Below are 18,698 nucleotides of genomic sequence, written 5' to 3'. Positions count from 1 at the left end.
GTAATTTGTTATAGCAGCCCCAAGAAACAAATACACTGGTCAACAGACATCCATGTCACAGGCTGACTGTGTGTCCTGCATTGCACTTGAGAATTAAACTTCTCGCAAAGCAGAGAAAATAAAGACCCAGAAAAACAGCAAAACTCCCAGTCTCTGACCATATGTTCCTTCCTGCAGGGGAGAGCCAGGTACAGGGGAGTCAGTGAAGGAGAGGCGGGAATTGGGGTCTTGGTTGTAATAGCACATGTGTGTGCTCTGCATTCAGGCCACTATATCAGGCTTCAGGAACTTGTTTTGCTGTTATTTTATTGTACTTTGGAGAAAAAGAGGAAAGCACAGATGAAAAAAAGCGCTATTACTGTTAAATTTTTGGTATAGTTCATTCAGCCATTTTTTCCATTCATAGGTTTTTATGTGTGTTTCATTTTCATAGTTATAATCAAATTGTATATACACATTGGTATTTTGCTAGAAATACTCTATATAATCTTAGAACCTTTGTTTGGAATGGGCTATGCAGTTTCCACACTGGATATAATTACATAGTTCTCAAAATGTCTTATTGGATGTGTGGTCTGTTTCCTACAGCACCGTAACGAATGTATTTGGCTGAAAATTTATTTATGTATTTTAGAGGATTTCTTTTAGATCTACTAGTTTTATTTCCAGGAAACTAGGGATATGAAAATCTTTAAAGGTTGTAATTCATTTTGCTAAATTACTTACCAAAACTTGTTTGTCAATCTATCCTCTGTGGATGCTTGATAATATGGAAGTGACCATTTTACCTCACCCTCACCAGCATCTTTGCTAATTTGGTACAATGAAACACTGCATCTCTTTGAATTCACATATCTCTTGATTAATAGTGAGGTTGGGTCTTTATTTCCATATTCTGGCTTTATTAACAAAATGCTCTCCATTCTGGGGCTTCACAAAATGTCCAGTGAGTTACCATTTCCTGTTGATTCTGCACTAAGATCTCTGGGATCCATTTTCTTCTTCCTATTTTTACAGACTTATTTCAACCCTCACCTGGGCTAATAGGATCCTTGTTTAAGAAAAGAGAAAAACTCTTCTTGGTCATGTCCCTCCAGCTGAAAGACCTTGAATGACTCCCTACCATCTGTGAAACCAAACCCAGCTTCTTGGCCTGGTGTTTAAGGCCATTTTAGATCACCTTTCCCCACCAGCCAACCTTGCCTCGTAGCAGCACCCAGCCACCCTGTGTGTATAGCTCTCCACACATGCTCAGCCTCTCTCCATGCTTCTGCCCCACTGTTCCACTCACTCGGAATGTGCTCCTTCCAGCTTCCCCTAATTCCTATGCACATGGCATCCACTCAGATGCCTTCCACCCTCTCCAGCATCCCCACCCCACACCCGGGCAAGGCCCTGTCCAAGGTCCTGGAGACAGCAAGTCAACAGGATACAGTTCCTGACTTGGGGTTTTGCCATCAGGAGCAGGTGGAGATGGGCAGAGACTTCTGACTAATTAAGGCACTTGTGGCTCCAAGGAACAACTGCTCAAAGTGTCTCAAGCAAAAAAGAGGAGCTTATTGGAAGGATGCTGGCTTTCTCAGAACACAAGGGCTAGCGGCCCCGTTGGGGCTCATGGGAACTGGGAATTGGAAAACCATCAGCAAGCAGAGCCGCATCCTGCCCCTCCCGGCTGCATGGTCTCTGCACATCCACTTCCTCCCCTCCCCTCCCTGAGCCAGCTGCCTCTGCGCACTCACTCTGCCCTTGGCCCACTGTGGTACCTGCCCCAACTGCATGACGGTCTCTCAGCACCACCAGTGGGGTGATGGGATCACCACCAGTGGGCAGTGGTCTCCATTTGGACACCATTCAGAATCTCAAGGGAGGTAATCAACTTGGCTTAGACTTACTCTGTCTGGTCAGGATGCTGTCACTGGCTGCTGGTGAGCCCATGGGCCCTGGACTCAGGTGTCTATACCTGGTTCAATCAGCTGCGGCTGGAGATAGAGGCCAAGGAGAGCAGCGTCAGGTAGTACAAAGGGTTGCCAGAATCTGAATTTTAACAAGATCCCTCAGTGATTCATGTGCTTATTAAAGTTTAGGAAGCACAGTTAGAGAGCAGTGGTTCTCAAAGAGGGACCCTGATCCAGCAACCTCAGCATCCCTGGGAACTTTTCAAGAATGCAGAGTCTGAGGCCCCACCCCAGGGCCTAGAGGGGGCCTGGGAAAGAGTTGGGTGCTTCAGACAGGTGCTCCATGTGAGCCCCACCCTGCCCTCTACTTTCCATGAGAAAATTCCCATCTTCTTTCCGTGATGGAGCCCGGCGTCCTGCTCTCCGCCTGTCCCCTGTGGGGCTGGCCAAAAGAAATATCCCACACGCTGCTATATATAAATGTAACACGTTGATGTTCGTTTATGCTGGTCAGAAGTGGGTCAGCTCTCCCAGCAGCCCTCATTTTCCTGTTCTGGCGACAGTGGGACACATGATTTCCGTTGTCCCTTCACAGACTATGGGTTGCAGTGTCCTGGCTGGTTCCCACCTGTATTAGCGGCTGTTACAATTACCACAAACCGAGTGGCTTAAAATAATAGTTTACTTCTCACAGTCTGGAGGCCAGAGCATCCATCCGTAGGGCCGTGCCCCCCTCTGAAGGCTCTGACGGAGAGCCATTCGCTCCCTCTTCCACCTTGGTGACTCAGGCTGGTGGCCGCAGAGCTTCAGCCTCTGCCTCCATCCTCATGCAGCCCTCCCTTCTTCCTTTTGGGGACCACCTGGATAACCCAGGATGATCTCATCTGGAGGTTTTGAGTGGACTACATCTGCAAAGACCCCCTCTTCCAAATCAGGTCACATTCACAGTTTCCAGGGGAACATGTATTTGGGGGAGGGGGACACCATTCAACACACTGCACCACCCTCCCTGCCATAGGACAAGTGGTGTCCCTGCCCCATCTCTATCCTCCTCCAGTGGAACTACAAATGACAAGATTTCTGGTTAGTCACAAATTAGAGCCAAAGGGAAAATATCAAAGAAACAAGGCACAGCCCCCCTTCTCAAGGGACCCATGGTGGGATGGACCAGAGCAGCCAAGAGAGGTGCTGCCCACCCCCTACCCACCACCTCCTGTCAGTTTTGGGAGCCACAGCTGGAGGATGAGAGAATCCCTGAGGGGGGATCAGGGCACATGGATGGTGTCCTGGGAATGACAGGGCCCCCAGGCTCCCAAGATGCATCTGCCCTCCCTTCTGCAGCTTCCATTCTGCCAATGCAGAAGGTGTGATGACTGCCAGGATGGCAATTAACGAGGGGACAATCATCCAAACGATGCATTCTTGGGCCTCGGCAGCCAGCATTCTGTGCAGCCTGTCTCGGGGCCAAGGGAAATGAGATTTTCCAGAAAGTGAGCTGGTGTCCAGGAAAGGCCATCCTGGATGGCCTCTAATGTCATTAGCTCAGCCCAGCAGTAGTGACAAGGGAAATGGGGAAGAAGCAGCCCTGGCCCCACCGTGCTTCTCGGGGCTGCTGTAAGCACCAGTCCCTTCAGCCGCGCACCATTAAATATGGACCAGGGGAGAAAGGAAGTAACCAGGAGGACAGGGCATTCCAGGGAAACAGGCGAGGGGGTCAGTCTTGGGTTCTTGTCCCAGCTTGGCCTCTAGTTAGCTGTGTGAGCTTGGAAGTGTTCTTAAATAAAGAACCTCTACAAATCATTAGATAAAGAGAAACAGTCCAAGAGGGTAGGAAAAAAAAAATGGGCAAAGAATTTGAACAGGCATTTTACAGAAGAAACACAGATGACCCAAAAATACATGAAAAGATGTTCCATCGCTCTAGTAATTAGGGAAACAAAACTTAAAACAACCAGAACACCAGTGGAAAAATTGGTGACGTCTGAATAAAGTCTGAAGTTCAGTTAATAGAATTTTACCGATGTTAATGTCTTAGTTTGGATCACTGTATTATGGTTTTATAAGGCCCTGACCTTAGGAGAAGCTGCGTGAAAGGTCTCTGAGGGCTCTGAATTTTCACAACTTTTCTGTTAGCCTAAATTCATTGCAAAATAGAAAGGTAAACAATGACTACAACCATTACAGAAAACAACAAAAAGAGACTACTATCTACCCAACATAGTAGCAAGAGTTATAAAGATTAGTAAGATCCGGCATGGGAGGTAGCACTGTTGAGGAGAAGCAGGCTGAATACACAGAAAAGCTTCCAGGAGTTCCTCCTCCTCCTTGTTTCCCACAAGCCCAGCCTCATGAGTTGTCAGTGGTTGCCTGCAAGTCACTTAGCCGGAGAGGGGAGGTTGGTGGTTCAGAACAGGCTGCCGAGAAGGCAGGGAAAGGTCCCGCCAGGGACTCATTCCCTGTTTCTGTTTCTCTTGGAAATGGAAGAGCCCAGGGTTCAGCCCAGATTGGATCACATGCCCACTTGCATGACCAGAGGGATGGACCCCACGCTAGGGCAGCCCATCAGAACGATACAGTTCAAATGCACAAAAAGAGCATTTCTCCCAAAGAAGAAGGGGAAGGAGTCCTAGGCAGACAAAAACAAAACTGGGTGTGGCCACACTGCTCCCTGTGCAGCCCATGGTCTGGCCTTCCTGTAAAGGAAGGCTGGTGGCAAGGAGACGGTGGGAGACCTGCCTGGCACCTCCAGTTGCTGCTGCTTTATCTCCGCCCCCAGCTCCTGCACCCCTGTGCCATGCCCAGAGTACACTAGCTCCTGACTCCACCAGCTGCCCTCTCGAGGCATTCGCTTCCAAGGCACTGAAAGCCCTGGATCCTGCCAAATATGACTTTTTCAGCAACCAGCCTACCTGGAAGAAAGTTATTTTTAGACCTAAAAAATGGCAGATTTGAAGGGTCAGTTGTCTCAGAAAATGCATCTTTTGTGTACAGAGGATGGGCCCAGGCTTCTCACTAGGATGCTGCTTTTCAGAGAATCAGATATTTTTAGAGTTAAGAGACCCCCAGAGGCTTTTCTTCTAACCATCTCACTTCACAAACGAGGCAACAGGCACAAAGAAGTTGAGCATTTTGCCCAATTATATTAACTAGTTAGTAGCACTGGCAACAATGCATCCTAAAAATGAATCAAGGCTCAGGGCTTCCATCTGATGTTTACAAACTGTTGAAGGAAAAACATGGTGATGAAGTTATCCGGGACAGGTATGCCTTACTTTTTTTGTTAAGGCTCTAAATTTAGGACATAGATTTTTTTTTCACTATGTGAATATTAAATCTAATTGTTTCTCCTTGTGCACTACCTACAAAACTCCTTATCTTCACATCTTTGGTCTTCAGGGGGCACGCATCTTAGCTTTATATTTCTCCTCCCTTCACCTCCACCTCAGGCATTTAAGGACCCAGAAGCGAACACTTGAGCAAGGGAATGCGGACCAAAGAGTTCTGTGCAAAAGAGTTGCTTCAATCACTGAGCACTCTTTCTGGTGTATCTAGTTTGGATCTACACATTTGTCTGCGTTAAAGAGACATACACGCCTGTATTTATAATGCTTAGTACAATTTTTCTTCTTTAGTTTGTTCATAATTTTGATTTCAGATTCCAAACCCAAAGTCATAGGCTGTGACTGCTGAGAGAAAGCAGGTACTGTGGTTGAACAAGCAAACACGTGGCCCTGAGATGCTATTGTTGGACACAAAAGCCCCTCTGTGACTTGCGAGAGCCAATCCCCCACACCCACAGCTCAAGAAAAGGGCACACACTGTGCTCACGCTCGGCTTATCCCTCCTGAATTTGTAAACAACTGACACATAACACAAACAAGTTGGGTTTTCTTTTTTAGCTTGCTGGTGTTTTTTAACTCAATTAAATGCTTGTTAATTAACTTCAATGGCTTTCTTTTTTAACCCCAGATTATCTCTACACTTGAATGGACTCCACTGGCTAGTTTGAATTGGATGGTTTCTTTGGCTACAGGCTGATTTCTGTGCCTGTGCCTTGTGATAGTCAGGATGGGCTAGATTGTGGTGCAATAACAAATACCCAAATCTCCATGGTTTGACCAACATTTTGTTTACCACTCATGTTACATGTCCTATGAGGATCAGGAAGGAGCTGGGAGCTTATTGTCATCACTCAGGGATGCTGGCTGAAGGAGGCTCCATCTTGACATGTGCTTCCAGACTCACCTTAGCAGATGGAGAGAACTCCGGAGGGACTTGCATAAGCAATAAATGCTCCTGCTTGGAAGTGACACCCATAACTTCTCATCACAACTCACTGGTCAAAGCTAGTCACATGACCCCATGCCACCACAGGGCGCCAGTAAGTATATGCTCTATCTGTTCCCCAAATGGGGAGAGCAGTCCTGCTGGCCCACCCAGCCTCAGCATACACCCACACCACTCACCAGAATCCCACCTTCCTCTGGGAACCAGTAAAAGCCTCTCCAAGGACAGCACAATGCCAAATTGATTGCACTCAAACATTTAGGTCCTTGTTGTGAGCAAGGTCTGGATGGGACTGAGGAATTCTGAATACGAAGTAGGTATGTAGACAACCAAAACCATAGAAATTTTTCACCTGATTTATAGTACGTAAGTTATATCTCACTTTTTTTTTAATCCACCTATTCTCCCATGAAGATAAGAAGTCATAGAGGTGCTACTGACGTGTACTGGGCAGATGCCGGGATGAGGCGATGTACCCTACAATGTACAGGACAGGGCCCACAACAAAGACTTACACACTCCAAAATCGTGCTGGTGAGAAATCTTGTATAAAGTAATGCAAAGGTCACGTTCTGAAAAGAAAAACCACAAACAAATCCCCAAACCAAAACAGACAAAAATCTGCCAAGAGTCCTGTGCCACCTGGTGGAATAGCTGCAAGGTCGCATCTCCAGTTGCAGATGGTGCACAGGCGTGTCCCTGGGATGGCTACAGCCAGGCCCTGCACGGGAAGCAACCAGATCCTGCTTCTGAGAACTGCGTACAAGTGGCTGGACTCTGCCAACAGCATTCCCTCCCCTGCAGTGACAACCAGAAACATCTTCAGACATTGTCAAGTGTTCCTGGGGGCAAAATCTCCCCAGCAGGAGCCCTGTTCTAATCAGCTTTCAGAGCACCCGTTCAGTCATGCCACAGAGGGAAAAGTGCTGACCTGGGAACTGTAAGGCCTGACTTTAGATCCAGCTCTGTCCTTAAATCACTCAGTGGCTTCTTTCTTTGGGCCTCAGTTGCCCTCTCTGTAAGATGAGAAGCCTGAACAGCACAATTCTGAAAGTTGGTTCAGAGCTTCTAAGGCTCTAGGGCTTGGGTTCTGGAACTTCCCATTCTAACTCTGTGCCAGTCATAGCCTCACAATCTCCCCAAAACAGTGTGGAGGGAGAATTTCAGCTGCACAGCAGCATAGTCCAAATGACATGAGGAGGGCGGTGAGGGGACCAAGAGGATGGAAGGCTGGCAGCCAGTGGGGGGCTTGGGGAGTGGCAGTAGCAGTGGGGATCCAGAATGCACCAAAAGGCTGACCCTGTGCCTCCCACTAAAAAGCCACCTTTGGGTTAATGAATAGAAGAGATGGACAAGGGGCTGGTAAAGGATTTTTGGAGGAGAAGTTATGAAGATAAATTGCAAGCAAAGGACACAGAGAAAAGATCAAGGCACCCCAGAATTGGAAGTGTGTGTGTGCAGGCACATCTCTGCTATATCCTTGCTAAATGAACAATTTCAATTCAGCCTAAGTCTGCCTGTAAGCTTAAAAACAGTCATCACAGGATTACTAGATTTGCTGGTCCCTTCCTGGCCTCTTGATTCTTGTGCAGCTGTAAATAAAGACAGGGGCGGAGGAGGTAAGGGAGAGATGCCTGCTGCTCCTTGCCATCCACATTTCTTCCTGGTCCATCTCAGGATCCAATAAAGCTTGACAGTGGACTTGAAAGGGAGTGGGAGGTATTTAATAAAAGGCTGTTCAATCTAAACAATGATTCAGGGTTTTTCAAAAGCCAGAAGAGACAGCCCGAATGGCCTTTTCCACTCTAGGTCCTGTAAAAAGGGTTTATGCATATCTTTTGTCTTAGGTTTGTATTTGTTTGAAGGTTTTTTTTTAGCCACATTAACACTTTTCTGGATTGCTAATTAACTGAGTTCCCAGGCTGGGCTATATACAGTCAGCACCTATTTCTCAGAAATATTTCATCCAGTCATTCTTTTGTCCATCCAGTCTGTCAGCCACTCATCAGCTGGTTATAAAGCACCTACTGTGAGTCAGGTACAGTGTTATGGACTGAGGGCACAAAGGTGAAGAAGATGCCGCCCAGGTCTTCCAGGGTGTCACACATAGGCAGGTGGTCACACCCCAGTGTGGTAAGTGGACACCTGGGGCAGCACCTGGCCCTGAAAGGAAGGTCTGGGGTGGAGAGGGTCAGGGCTAAGTTAGGCTAATGAAAGGCACAAAAGCAAGAGAGAATTTGGTGACTCACTGACCTATAAAAAACATGTGATTGGATAGCAGTGTTCAGAGAAGATGCTGAGGTATAACACCAAGCTGGCTGGCCTATATCTGCCAGGCCAAGGAGCTCTGTCTCAGCCTCTGTCCTCATTAACCAAGTTATGATTCCTATCATACACATTCCCCTTATTCACACAGTTATGTTCTATAAAGTTGCCATGAACACTGAACTAACAAATTCTGAACCATTGCTCTTAGAGGAAATACAGGCTTAGATTCCTGCAAGCCTCTGATCATGACATTTTCATCAACCAGACAATATAGAACCTTGTTTTATGTGTGTTTCTGTTTTAAAACACCTTATTTAATATACATTGTTGATTGATTAATGTTTAGCTTACAGTTAACAGCAAACAGCACTGCAACTCATGCCTAAATGATGCTTATTTAATGTACATATTTTCTCTGTGAGGCACATGACAGCCTAAGCATTATGTTTGAGGTTCATTTTAAGTGGCAAAATTACCAATATAAAAAAAAAACACAAAAAAGGCAAATAGCATGGCACTGTATAGACCATGAAGAGGACATTTGTTTCCAGTACAGATGCTGAAACAAGAAGGCAGAGTGTTGCCTCGTTTGACCTCTGCTGGGAACATGCGCAGTTGGGCCAATTACATTTTCTGCCACACTGCACATATCCACGAATAACTGCAAAAGGCCACGTGTGTTGATTCGGAAGTTACACAAATTCACAAATGTGGACTCCTGCATAATGAGGATCACATTTCAAAAACATAAAACCCTAAATTCTTGGGACCGCCCATGACCATTACATTCCACAGACCATTTTGATTCTCTCCATTTTGATTTTTTCCTGAAATACAGGAGAAAGGCATGAGCAAATTTAGAGCTATCTATGAACGTTAAGACTACAGATCTGCAAACTCATGTAAAATGACATTACCCTGAGGCAGGGTTTAAAACAGACCATCCTATGTCATTCTAGAAGGACAGCCTGTCAGAGGGTGACTTGCAGTTCACTCCCTGGTGCCAGAGAAGCCAGACTACTCAACTAACAGAATTATTTCTGACTGGAGCAAAGCAAAGAGCCTCAGAGCCCCACAGGGCTTCTCTTTTATGTCAGCTGTCAGCATTTACACCGTCTTTATTCGTATGCGGAGGAGCATGAGGAAATCATGGCGTCTTGGGCCTGCCAGTTGCTGACAGAAATGCAGCAGGCTTTGCCCAGCAATGTGTTATGAGAACAGTCTGGGCAGCCTGGTGCTTCAGAATTTTCTGGGACAGACTGATAAATAAACTGCTAAATCCCAGGAACCCAGAAAATTATTTATTTGAAATGGTAGACATGGGACTAATAGGTTGTATTTGATATTTTAAAATACAGGGAGTCTTTTATATAGGAAAGCAAAGTTATAGAACATTGTTCCCTCACTGATTTCATCAATGACTTTCTCTTATCACTAAAGGGTAATTCATTACTTAGAATTTTATTTTTAAAGAATGTGTGCTACAAGCTGCCTAGATGATACCTAATCATCTTGTTTTTGCATTTCCCCAACTTTTAAAAATCTACTTTTTAAAAAGATGGACTTTATTTTTTAGAGTAGTTTTAGGTTCACAGCAAAACTGAGTAGGAAGTACAGAGAGTTCCCATAGTCCCTCTGCACCCCCCCCACAGCCTTGCCTACTATCAACATCCCTCACCATTGTGGTACCTTTTTATAATCTGTGAGCCTATATTGACACATCAATCTCACCCAAGGTGTCCACAGTGTACATTAGAGCTCACTCCTGGTGGTGTGCATTCTATGGCTTTGGACAAATGTACAATGACACATACCCACTACTACAGAATCACACAATATAGTTTCACAGCCCTAAAGATCCTCTGTGCTCCATCTCTTCCCAAGCCCTGAAAAACACTTTTATGGCACCGTAATTTTGCCTTTTCCAGAATGTCATATAGTTTGAATTACACAGAATGTAGCCTTTTCAGATTGGCTAACCCTGAATGTATAAGATCAATATCAATTAATCTGTCTCTTGCAAATCGATAAGCTGTGAGCAGCTTGAGGTCTTGCTCATTGTTGTATCCCCAGCACAGAGGAGGCACTTAGCTGTTTGTTGAAAGGATGGATGGGTGTTGTCTTTATTAAAAAAAATAAGATTCTCCCATTAAAAAAAATAAGGATACTGATGACAGTCAGTGGTAGTACTCAGAACTTAGTATTACTTGAAAAAGAAATGACAATGATATCTACTCTGAATAATGAAGAGCTTGTAAAAAATAAAGGACAAACACCAGACTGTCTCCATACATAGATATGTAAAGTCATGAGATTTGATTCAATTTTTAATATTTTGGTAACTTTGAGAATTCTCACTGCATCTTCCATAGAGTAGGATCTTGCAGCTGATAGCATGGTTTAAGTAAAAGATTTTGAGCTCAACTTTTTCAAGTTTTGTATTTGGGGCGCCCCTCTGAACACTCCCCAAGTTACCTGACACTCCTCTAGGCAGGGAAATCCAGAGTATTCTTTATTTGAAATGTCAAATATAAGGAGAGGATGACCTCATGGATCCGTTATGCCTTGTCCCTATTTCTGGTCCCCAGGATCACCCTTGCTTTGCTGACAATAGAGCTAAGCTGCTGAGGCATGTGTAACCTGAACCCTCATCTGTGTTCATCCTGCTTCTTGCTGGAACCCAGGGAGCCTAGACAAGAGGCAATGAAGGGAAAAAGAGGTAGGGAAGAGGCATTCAGGAAGTGTAAAGACGGAAAACTTGAGCCTAAATAATAATTAGTGAGAGGTAAGTCCAGAGAAATTAAAGCATGGATCTGCCTCACTTTACATAATTAAGGTATTTACAAATTTGCATGTAAATTAACTCCCATTTCAATTGCAGCTGGGGAACTGACCTTTAGGGTTTTCCTTTAGGAAACCTGGCGATGGTTCCTTCTGGGTATAATGTTATTACTCACTTTCTAATTTAGCTGTCTTACATTGATATTTCCCTATGTTGCCTTTGAGAGAGGACTGCATTATTATGGCGTATTAATTGATATTCCTCCTCCCCCTGTGCTAGTATTTAGCTGGTCACAGGCCCTCTCACATGAAGACTACATTTCCCAGCCTCACTGGCAACTATGCGTAACTGTGTAAATTCTGACGAATAGGATATTAATGAGAATATCATGTGTGACTTCCAGGAAGTATCCTTAAAAAGACAGAGATGCTCCCTTCTTCACCACTTTCTGGGGATGTGATGTCTGGAGTTGAAGCAGCCATTTTAGACAATAAGGCAGCATGCTAAGGATGGGAGAGAAACCAAATAGATGGACATGCGCTCCAAGAGGCCTTAGAGTTTCTAAAACAGCCACTGACCCCTATTTCTGGGCTACTATATCCAGAGAGAAATAAGATTTTGTCTCATTTAAATCACTGCTGCTTTGCATTTGTTGTCACTTAGTTAAATCTAAGACTAACTGACCCAGTCATTAAGAACATGCTCACCGCATCTCACTGTAGCTTGTATATAATTTAATTAAATGAACTTATTAAACCCCCATTACATAGAAAAAGAAGACAGGGGTTCTTAAGCTCAGGGCCCATGAATTTAGGAGGCAAAAAGCTTGTCTTCACTTGCAGTAAGGAATGTGTATCAATATCATATTGATATTTTCATATCATAGTACATGTGTTACAGATACCTCAAAATATCACTTGTATTTGTCCCTATTTGAAACTAGGAAAGCTATTAAACCCACTATTAGATTTTGTCATTTCATGCATTAATGAAGATGCAGGCTGGGTTCTCTGGGAAGCAGATTCTGAGACAGAGTTTAGCATGTGAGATATTTAGGTCATGTCCTGGGGAGCAATACCTGTGGAAGGGAGAGGAAGGAGCGAGATTGCAGGAAAGGAGAAGCCAGGCTATGCTACAGGCCAGCAGCAGCCTCAGCTGACCGCTTGGGGTTGTCTGGAGCCAAGATGGGCCATCAGAGTTGCCTCACATTGAATGTCCCTCTGCCAGGGTAAGTCATTAGATGTGGGGTGCCCCAGGAAGGACACAGCCTGAGGAGGCAGCTCTCTGCAGCTGAGGCCATCCCTGAAAGGTATGACAACTGCAAGCCATCAGCTGACAGTACAACGAGTAGGTGGGGCAGCAAGTCCTTCCTTAGAGGGAATCTAGGCAGTACCTCTCCAAGTCCATCACCATCCATCCCTTGCACCATTCAGACCCACTTTTTAATACACATTCAGGGAGCAGCTTTTTCAGTATCGCAGTGGGCCTCTCTTCTTGGAGGAAACTTAGAAAACAGGAAGGTTAGTTTTCTCTCTTAACTTTCAGTCCCCCACAGCTGTAACAGGTCTTGGACTCACAACTGATACTCATCTCCCCATTCCACTATCCATTCTAGATTCCCCTCATCCTATGGTCCATCATCTCTGTTAGTCTCAGGGCTTACCTGACTGCATGACCCAGGCCCTCTTTCCTGGGGGTGGGGGGAGTGTCATTGTCACCTTGCCCTTCTGTGGTAAGCAGAATAATGCCCCCACCAAGGATGTTCATGACCTGGAACCTGCGAATGTTACCTTATATGGAAAAACGGACATTGAAACTGTGATTAAATTAATTATCTTTCAATGATGAGATTATCCTGGATTATCTGGGTAGGCCCAACGTAACCATAAGGATTATAAATGAAACAGGGAAACCTGAGCGTCAGAGTCAGAGATACAAACCACAGAAATGAGGACTACTAGATGGGGCCTATGGACCCAGCAGACTCATTATCAGCCAGACCCTGGCCAGGACTTCATTTATTGCCCAGCTTTCATATGCCTACACTCTACTGAACGCCGTAATAATACTGCAGGTCTCCCAGTATCAGTGTCAAATCAGACCCTGTGTCCAAGAGTCCTCAAAATACTTGGGTATTCCTCTTTCCCCAGAATATATTTACCATAGTGTTTCAGGTCCTGCTTAATGGGGAACCAGCCTCCTTTCAATCAATTGGTTCTGGATCTGAAAACTGGCTCATGTCTGAAAACCAGGCAGGGGAGTGTGACTTTTTATTGGGGTGACTGACTTGGCTTCCTGACCATTCATCCTTGATTTCTTCTGATGGTATGAGTTAAATAATACCCTTTCTGGCTGCCTGTCTCTTTTGCCCCCAGGGAATCTGTGTTGTGTTACCCAATTCCCTAATTCTTTGTAGGTCAGGCCTGTCGGCCTCCACTTCAACCTCAACAGTCATTGTGATAAATGCTTCTGTCCACATGGCTTCTGATGGTGCACCAATTATACTTCTTTGGATTAATGAAAGACTTATGAGACCCTGGAGAGTACAGTCATGTAAGATGTTAATAAAAATAAAGGAAATAACATAGTAAGATCAAGAAATCACAGGCAAACATTGGAGATGTCCAAGACATCCATGTGCAGCTTCCTGTCAGTCACATAGAATATTCTTCATCTTAAGATCATAAACCATTAGGATATGTTTAAAATGCCTCAGTTTCAGAGAGGCTACAGTCTCATCTAAGGGTGGGTCCTTAAAATCCTTCTGTTTACATGGCCAAAAGAGCCTGCATGATTGGACTTAATAAGGTAAACTAAATTTACATAACAGAAACCAGGTGTGAACAATCAATCTGTACAATTTCTATAAACAACTATGACAAGCTGGTACAGACTGTCCCTAGTGATTTTTGGACTCAGCACAGAGCTACATTGATCACTAGTTTAATTCCATTCTGGATGGATCCAGTGTCAGCACTATTTCTTTAGGATCCCCCTGAAGATGAACTCAGGGTTGCAACAAATGAGATAAGATTAACCCTGCACCTACACAGATAGTTATAGGCCACACCTGGCCTCTCTTTTTGGGGGTCTATCATTCCCATTGCTCTCAATAGGCCTAATTCTATAAGAACTTCTCCCATGCAGGCCTGACCTACAGAAAAGAGTTTCTCTCAACCTTTTATATTGATGCCCCTCTTTTAGCACATTGCTTATGGATTTCATATGGAATATCTGTCATATACCATATCATAGATATTTAAATATTTTAATAACTACATAATGCATTTTCTTTGTAATCTTATGTGTTTTATTTTATGCATTTAAAAACATTCTTCTGAGAAGGGGCTTCATCAGGCTGCCAAAGTGTTCCATGGCATGAGAAAGGTTAAAAAGCCTCTGCTATAAGCCCAGTTTGAAAAAGACAGATGCACCCCTATGTTTATCGCAGCACTATTTACAATAGCCAAGATATGGAAGCAACCTAAGTGTCCATCAGTAGATGAATGGATAAAGAAGATGTGGTACATATACACAATGGAATATTACTCAGCCATAAGAAAAAACAGACCCTACCATTTGCAACAACATGGATGGAGCTAGAGGGTATTATGCTCAGTGAAATAAGCCAGGTGGAGAAAGACAAGTACCAAATGATTTCACTCATATGTGGAGTATAAGAACAAAGGAAAACTGAAGGAACAAAACAGCAGCAGAATCCCAGAACCCAAGAATGGCCTAACAGTTACCAAAGGGAAAGGGACTGGGGATGATGGGTGTGCAGGGAGGGATAAGGGCGGGGAAAAAGAAAGGGGGCATTACGATTAGCATGTATCGTGTTGTGGGGGGGGCATCGGGAGAGCTATACAACACAGAGAAGACAGGTGGTGATTATACAGCATCTTGCTATGCTGATGGACAATGACTGTAGTGGGGTGGGGGGGGACTTGGTGAAGGGGGAAGCCTGGTAAACATAGTGTTCTTCATGTAATTGTAGATTAATGATAGCAAAATAAATAAATAAAATTAATTACAAATAAATAAATAAAGCCTCTGCTATAGAGGTTTACACTGCTGCCTTCTCTCGCAGGAACTTAATTTGAAATCTGGCTTTTATCTTTCTCTCTAGTTACCACAACCCCCTCAAGGTCTGCTGATATATTCACATATGTCAGAATCTCATGATAGACAAGTTCAGAATCTTTTCCCATGGATCTTTTTTTACCTCCCGTGTAAGTCAGTGCATAGACAGTTTACCTTGCACCAAATCCTTTCTCCTCTTCTTCCTGGGCACAAAACTCTCCTACATTTGTTGGTCTCTCTTGCAGTTAGGGGTGGTCATGTAACTAAATCCTAACAGTGGATGTTGATTTAAAGACATTTCCAGCCTCTAGGAGAGCCAGCATGCTTCCTCCATTTGATCCTTCCCCCTTTGCAGGCTGGACCCCATGTGCAATGGCCCAACCTTAACCATGCAAAGGCTTTAAGAGATGGCAGAGCTACAGATGAAAGGAGCCTGGGTTTCCGAGCCTTACAAGGAGGAGGTCACCCACCTACCTGGAATACTACCTCCTAGACATTAGGAGAGTTGTGTTTATGCCATTGCTTTGTTACAACAGTTAGCTTACCTTGACTGAAACAGTATGTGAATAGATTTGATAGCAGAGAGCCCAAATTGTGAATCTGGAGTTCTAATCCTCCCTGGAACACTATTGCATAAAGAAATTGAAGCCCAGAGAAGTTAATGAATTGGTCCAAGGTCACGCAATATGGCTAAGATGAGGACCCAACTCTTCTGAACCCAATCCAATCCCTATGCCATTCTGCCTTCTATGGTTCTGTGTGGTAGGGATGGTGGGCTGAATGTGGCCATGAGATTTCTATTTCAGCAAAAAGGAGGGATAAGGAGAAAGGGAGGGGGAAGAGTTCCAATCAAACAAGCTCAGTTGGCCCTATGCAGGATGAAGGAAACCTGGAGAGGACAGAGGCTCAGATTAGGGGGTCAGGTTAGTAGTGGGGAGGTTTGAATGCTGAGAAGATTAAGGCTAAAGAGTTTAATTTCACTTGGGCACAGTTGGAACCTTTAGGTATTTTTGAGCAAGAGAGTGCCATGATTTAAATCACTGTTTCTGAAGATTGATCCAACTAGGGAGTGCAAAACTGATCTGAGATGGGGAGAAACAGGAAGCTGGGAGACCAGCGATGTCACCCCATGTCCAGAATCAATGCAGCGGTCTTTAACCAGGATGATGTTAGTTAGAATAACAACAAAAAGGTCAATTCCAGAGACTCAGAACCAGTGGCTTAAGAAATTAGCCCCTGTCTCCCTTACCCACCCAGTATTCCCAATAATAATGTTAACTAAACCATGTAAATAAAGCATCTTAATAACCTGTTTTTTGTATTAATCCACAACATACAATGTTGGTTATAGGTATGTGTGTGTGTGTGTTATGTAAATTAAATCTTTAAGACAAGTTCCCATCCTCCCATGACAAAATAGCTGCCCCCAAATCCCGTGAGGTGAGGGAGGGGTGGAGTGGGTGTGCGCAGGTGACTAGGAGAATGGAAGCTTCCGGTCAGTTTCAGTCTGAGGTGTGCCATCCAGGTGAGAATCTCCAGCAGGCACTTAGAAATTCAGATCTCAAGCTCTACTTACAGTATAACGGTATTTTTTCAACAAATAAGATAAAAATAATTGTGAAAATGCTCTGCAATGCGATAAGCACTATTTGAACCCTCATCCAATTTAAATTTAATTCTAAAGTCAAGGTTTAACAGATTCGAATGCTCTTTGTTTAAAAACAAAAAACTGTACTACTGCATTACAACCGAGCCTGTTTAAGTGGATTCGCTAAAGAAAGAATTCACCTTGGTCAGTAACAAAAAAAAATGGAAAGAAAATTGAAAGGAAGACCCAGGGAAACTGATCCCCGACAAGGGGGACCATTTCAGGAGACTCAGGGGAGGGTCTGGGTGCCTGGCCAGCGGCCGCAGCACAAGCCTGGACGAGGCCTGCATGTGGAAACCCGTCCAGGACTTTTCCGAGATAGGACATCACCCAAGGACCGCTGGAAGGAGACAGCAGAGCTGTGGGCGGAGCCTCTTCCCGACCCCAGGAAGCAACTGAGCCTCCCTCCCGAGGGAGGAGAACCCTCAAAGAAGACAAAGGCTCCAGCGGTGAGAGGAGACCCAGAGTGCGCGTGCGCCAATGTGCGCGCGTGCGCGTGGAGGTCAGAGCCGCGGCCCGAGGCCTCCAGGGACTGAAGACCGGGAAAGAGAAACGCCGAGAGGAGCAAGCCAGAAGGCGGGGGACGGCCGAGCGGCGGGGCGCTCGCGCGCGCCCACTGGTGGCCGGAGGAGAAGACGCCCGCGGAGGTCTAGCAGCCCTCCCGGCCCCGGGGGAGATTCGCGCTCCCGCTGCTCGCGCGTGCGCCGCCCGCCGGCTCGGGAGCGCGCTCTCTCCCCGGTGCGCGCGCCCGCAGTCTCCGCCACCCACCAGCTCCCGCACCAGCAGAAGCGCCGCCGCCGCCGCCACCGCCGCCGCCCACCTTCTGCCGCCACCATCATAGCCACTTTCTCCTCTGCTTTCCTCTCCTGTCCTCGCCCTCTGTCGACTATCAGGTAAGCGCGAGGCTTCGAAATCTGCCTCCTGGTCCGCGCCCCCTGTACTTCATGCCACCGCCCCTCGTCCCCCGCCACAGAGATGGATTTCATGAGGTGAGCATTGGTCGGGGGCGAGGCGGGGAACCCTTCCCTATGCCCTGGGCACTCAGGGACTGGGATAGGGCGGCTTGTAAAGGGATCCATGCAAGGGATGCACGCACGCGTGTGAGAATGTGTGTGTGTGTGTGTGTGTGTGTGTGTGTGTGTGTGTGTGTGTGTGTGTGTGCGCGCGCGCGCGCCGACGGGGGTACACTCGACCCTCTTCGCGCGGACCCGGGTAGAGGTTGTGCCCGGAGGGTGGGGCACGGATGGCGGTGACCTGGGGGAGAGGCTGTTATGCACTCCCGATCGCCGCCTTTTGCCGCAATGGGCGTGTGTCTTATGTGTGTGTGTGAGGGGCGGGGGGTGTCCAATGACGACCCCCAAAACCAGACCTGTAATTCGATTTCTCTGCCCGGTTTGCCATCAGCCCTAAAGGATTGGGTTCTAGAAAAGATGATTCCCTGCCTGCCCCTCCCAAATCTCCGACAGCGATTCCGTGGGGCTTTCCCTGCCCCTGATTTCAAGCGGTGGCCCAGCCTCTTACCGTTTTCCTCCTTCAGAAACCTTCAGGGGACATTTGGGGGCTGGGAGTGGAATCGGGGAGATGGGGAGGGGTCCAGGCGCTGTCACTTTGGTTGCCCTTCCCCCTGCGCTTGCCGGGCACCGAGACGCGAGGAGCGCCGTGCCCGAGCGAGAGAAGGTAATACGCGGATCCCAACGTAGAGGCTGGGAAAGGCTGGGGTCACCTGGCCTTGCAA

At 46.0% G+C, this 18,698-nt stretch overlaps 1 protein-coding gene across 20 annotated transcripts in view; it reads left to right on the top strand.

Annotated features, from left to right (window-relative positions):
- Window positions 1-17,519: 17,519 nt before the first annotated feature.
- Window positions 17,520-18,698, top strand: part of MAPT (microtubule associated protein tau) — a 90,257-nt gene continuing 89,078 nt past the window's right edge. For 2 of the 20 annotated variants that reach the window (XM_073235725.1, XM_036997247.2), the window contains exon 1: window positions 17,531-17,856. The gene's annotated coding sequence lies outside the window, so the exon portion shown is untranslated. Of the gene's footprint in view, window positions 17,953-18,618; window positions 18,641-18,698 lie in introns of those variants that run through there. The other 18 variants (XM_036997262.2, XM_036997260.2, XM_036997246.2 and 15 more) reach the window with 17 other exon arrangements.

This window comes from Manis javanica, chromosome 4 (genome assembly GCF_040802235.1).
Source record: "Manis javanica isolate MJ-LG chromosome 4, MJ_LKY, whole genome shotgun sequence".
In the NCBI taxonomy this organism is placed as follows: Eukaryota; Metazoa; Chordata; class Mammalia; order Pholidota; family Manidae; genus Manis; species Manis javanica.
This window is presented reverse-complemented; position numbering and strand designations above follow the sequence as displayed.